The following is a 4,898-nucleotide window of genomic DNA, read 5'->3' as shown; positions in this document are numbered from 1 at the left end:
AGGGGGGGGAGGGAGGTGGGAGGCTGGGAGGAGGCGGAAACTTGTTTTTTTTCCTTTTCTCAATAAAAAAAAATTGGAAAAAAAAGAACCCTTTATTTATCCTCTTATGGGTTCCTTTCTAGTTTCCCGGCCTCTATGCAAATGCAACCCTACAATAGACACAGACACAGATCTCTCTCTGAGAGAGAGAGAGAGAGAGAGAGAGAGAGAGAGAGAGAGAGAGAGAGAGAGAGGATTCACATAATAGAATATAAGGGGCATGCACTATGTACTTTTTGGGATTTGGTTATTGGTTATGTAACAATATTTTTCACATTCCGGCTGTTTTTAATATTTTCATGGTTAATAAAATTCCATCATGCAAATGTACCACATTTTCCTTATTCTTTCATCAGCTGATTAATGCTGAGGTTGTCTCTATTTATTGGATATTAAGAATACAGTGGCAATGAGCACTGATGTACAAAGATCTCTGTGGTAGAATACAGGGACCTTTGGGTATATGTAAGAACAGTGGAGCTGAGCTATACTGTACTTCTTCTGAACTGGTTTCCATAGTGACTGCTTGAGAGTACATTACCAGTGAAGAAGGGTTTTGCTCGTCTCATATCCTTGTCAACATTTGTTTTCTTGTTGATAGCCATTTTCACTGGGGAAGAGATGGAATCTCAAAACAATCTTAATTTGCATGTTAATAAAACTGATATAGTACCCTTCACCTTTTCCTAACACAGTTAAGATTATTATTGCTAAAATGGATCACATATCTTGACCAGAACTACTGAACACAAGTCAAAGACTATATTTGTGTCACTTAAATCTCCAGAAAGTCAGGAAGGACCTGTGTACTTTTTCCTTTTTGAAACAGTGTCTATGAATCTCAGGTGGCCTCAGCCTTGCTATTCCCCCATCTCAGCTTCCCAAGTGCTGCTTTACAATTGTGTGGTATGTGCATTTGTCTTTTCCTATGCATAGTCTTATTGTATTTCTGGCATGCACTGGTAAGTCCAATAATTGTGAGTTAAGAAAACGATGAGGATATGGAAGTGGCACTATACACATCAACATATATCCAAAGACTTTCTCAATCAAGAGAATTTATATCCAAAGAGGTAGAAACTAAGACCATGCACTTTAGAAAGGGCATTTCAACTCAAAGGAAGAAATCTTATGTAATGCATGGATAAAATAGAAACAGAATATTAAAGTTAATAAATTCCATTATGAGCCAGAACAGTGTATCTAAACACAAATTTAAATGCAGTAAATTGAGATAAAGCTATAGTAAGCTGTCATTACCTTTATATCCAACTAAAAATATTAATGATAAATGGTGTCTCTCTTTTTGGCTAAGAGATTGTTCATGTTACTTTTTAATTTCTATGGAGGTAAAGATTGAACTCAAAGTCATACACATGCTGAGTACCCACTACCACTGACTTCTATCTTCAGCCCAACTGAATGGTTTGGTGAACAGCCTCTAGTTCAACTTGGAGTTTTCTTCTGAACTATCTATCATTCAGTGAACAGACATTTATAGAATAAGTATTCTTATAGTTATTCCTCTGTATCTGCAGACAATGTAATCCCCTTAGGATGACTTTAAATCTGTGGCTGTCAAAACTCTTCTATAAAGTGGTATAGCTTTTGTGTAGAACCTCCATACTCTCTTCTTAAATTACCTTTAGATAATATATATTATAGTAATATAGTATAAACATTATTATAGTTTTACTGTGATTTTGAGAAACTATAAGAAGAAATATATATTATACATGAAGAGATTATTATATATTACTATATATATACATGGCTTTTTCCTTTTCTTTTTGTTTTTGTTGTAGATATAATTTTTCCACACAGCCCAGACTGCCTCAAGTTTAAGATCCTTCTGCTTCATTCACCTGAGTACTGCAATTAGAGAAATGTATTTCCAAACCTTGCCTGTTTTCCTTTTCTTTTTCTAAATGTTTTTATTTTTGTTTTATTTTGTATCTCTCTTCAAGTTGTTGAAGATGAAAACTAAGCCATCTGCATACTAGGGAACTGAGATACTTTTGATGTGTGACCTATTGAATACATGAAGTGCAGGACTTATTGTCCAATATTGTCTGAAGTATAGGAAATGTGTAATGAAAATGAAATAAAAAAGTCACTTCAATATAGCAAATATAAAAGCAATTAGAAAAGTTCCTTCAATATAAGGAAATTGAAGAAAAATGTAAATATGCAGGGAAAATATAAGTGTATGATTGAGTTTTTGAATTGATATTTGGGATTAAGACATATGATAAAGCTAGAAGGCTAGAGAGGATTGAGAAAGCTAATGTGGCCATAGTGATATTTCCTTTAAAATTTTTCAAACTATCCTTTGCATCAAAGAGAGCAGGATAGTTTGAGAAAATGTCTTTGAATTCTACAAGCTATCAATGCTTATCTAAACATTTCCCTGGGTCTGTAAAATGAAATTATGACAAGGCACAGGGGAGATGTCCATAAAAACAGATTCCTTTTTTAGAAATTTTGAGAGGATATCAATTACTATCAGCTGGGAAAGATGCAATGGAAAAGGCATGATGTGGGATTTCCCTTTGTATGCTGGGAATGTGTTTTACTACCATTTGTTAATAAAAGAAGCTGCTTCAGCCTATAGCATGGCAGAATATAGTCAGGATGGAAGAGATATAGAGAGTAGGCAGAGTCGAAGAGAGATGCCATGAAGCTGCTGAAGGAAACAGACATCCAGGAACCTTAACAGTAAGCCACGAGCCTCGCGGTAAAATATAAATTAATAGAAATGGATTAATTTAAGAGTTAGTTCACAAAAATCCTAAGTTAATAGGCCAAGAAGTATTGCAATTAATATAGTTTCTGTGTAATTATTTTGGGTCTGGGCAGTCGTGAAATGAACAAGCAGTCTCCGCCCTCAAAGACACTGTAGGCAGTGGTGGTGGAAACAGCAGATTTGGGCAGTAAATCATATAAAATATTTGGAATAAAATACAATTCTCCATGAATGATTTTGAAACTCATTATTGTAACTATGCTTGCTTTTTTCCAGGGAGAAAGTGTAAATTATCTGAAACTAGAGAACTTAACAGCCACTTCAAATTTCATCCTTTTGTGACTTTCAAAAGAAGATGATATCCAACTACTTCTATTTGGACTGTTTCTGTTAATTTGCTTGGTTTGCATCGTAGGAAACCTGTTTATCATCCTGGCCATTGGCTCTGACTTCCACCTCTGGACCCCAATGTATTTCTTCCTTTGTAACCTATCTTTCACAGACATTTGTTTCATTTCCACCATAGTTCTCAAGATGAACATTGTCCATCACCTATGAAGGCTGCCTCACCCAGATGTATTTTTTCATGTTTTTTTTTTCTGGATTGGATAGTTTGTTACTGACAGTAATGTTCTATGACCAGTGTGTGGCCATATGTCACCCCTTGTGCTACATAAACCCTCTCCTTTGTGGTCTTCTGCTTCTACTATCTTGGCTAATCTGTCTGACCTATTCATTGTTACAAACATTAATGTCTTTGAGGGTGTGTTTCTACAAGAAAACAGAAATCCATCACTACTTCTGTGAACCTGCTCAGATTCTCAAGCTTGCTTGCTCAGATACCCATGCCAATGATGTCTTGCTCTGCCATGTAACAGGTTTGCTAGGTAATCTTTTCTCTTACTCTAAATCATCAACTCCATAGTGTGCCTTTTATCTAAAGGGGGGAAATATAAAGCCCAAGTAATGTGGGTCCCATCTTTCAGTAGTCTCATTGTTCTATGGTACAGGCCTTGGTGTCTACCTCACTTCTCAAACATCCTATACCTCCAGAGAGTGTTCGGTTACCTCAGTGATGTGTACTGTGATATTTCTCATGTTGAACCCCTTCATCTACAGCCTGAGGAATAGGGACCTGAGTCAGGCTTTTAGAAGACATTTTTATAGCATTGGAGATAGATCCCAGTGTGATAATAGAATAATGGATACATTAATCTAGGGTGTAATAATTAGTGTATTCCTTAAAAAGTTACATTCTTCTGAAGTCTTAAGATACAAAAAAGAAATGCTACTCATGAAATGAGTCCACAGCCAAAGATAATCATGGGAACAACTAAAATTAATCATGGGTCACCAGTAACTATACTTACTATGCAAACATTTTCAAGGATATATATTTGTAAGGATGGGAGAATCAAGTAGAAAACACAGCAAGTAAGAGAAATGAGATGTATACATACACATCATTGACTCAGTGTCTCTAAGTCATTGTTGTCTTCTGCACAATGCTTGCTGGGCACTGTTTTTCTTAGGCCTTTGTCTGGAAAATAATTTTACTAAGAATGTCTCAAAATAACTTCTATTTTTTTCTACAAAATGTAATTACTGAGCCTTGCTATGGTTGTTATTATTATTAGTCATGATGGTGTAGCTCAGTGGCAGAACTCTTGTTTACTGTGCAAGAAACATGGGCTTGATATCCAATTTCTCAAAATAAAAGAGCAAATGGCAGTTACTACTGACTTATGAAAAACTCATTGTAATTTTGTTTTAATCAAAATTCTGAGGCTAGGATATAGTTAGTGATAGATCCAGTGCAAGCATGTCTCTCTCTCTCTCTCTCTCTCTCTCTCTCTCTCTCTCTCTCTCTCTCTCTTATACACACACACACACACTTAATTCACAAATTCTCACTTCTCACATATATGATATATACATGTATATCAACATATTATAATAGGTATGAAAGTACAGAGTGCCTACTAATGAGAAAGTGGAACAGAAAAATCAGGAATTCAAAGTCAGCCTGAAGTTCACAGTGGTGAATAAAGCATAGAAAATAATTTGCTCAATATTGTTCTTGCTTAGCTATACTTTCTCAAATCTTCACATT

General features: G+C 35.4%; 1 pseudogene; it reads left to right on the top strand.

The window, feature by feature from the left end:
- The first annotated feature begins 3,043 nt into the window (after positions 1–3,043).
- On the top strand, positions 3,044–4,004 carry LOC101980021 (annotated as a pseudogene).
- The last annotated feature ends 894 nt before the right edge of the window (positions 4,005–4,898 follow it).

Source organism: Microtus ochrogaster, chromosome 5 (genome assembly GCF_000317375.1).
Source record: "Microtus ochrogaster isolate Prairie Vole_2 chromosome 5, MicOch1.0, whole genome shotgun sequence".
NCBI classification, from domain to species: Eukaryota; Metazoa; Chordata; class Mammalia; order Rodentia; family Cricetidae; genus Microtus; species Microtus ochrogaster.
This window is presented reverse-complemented; position numbering and strand designations above follow the sequence as displayed.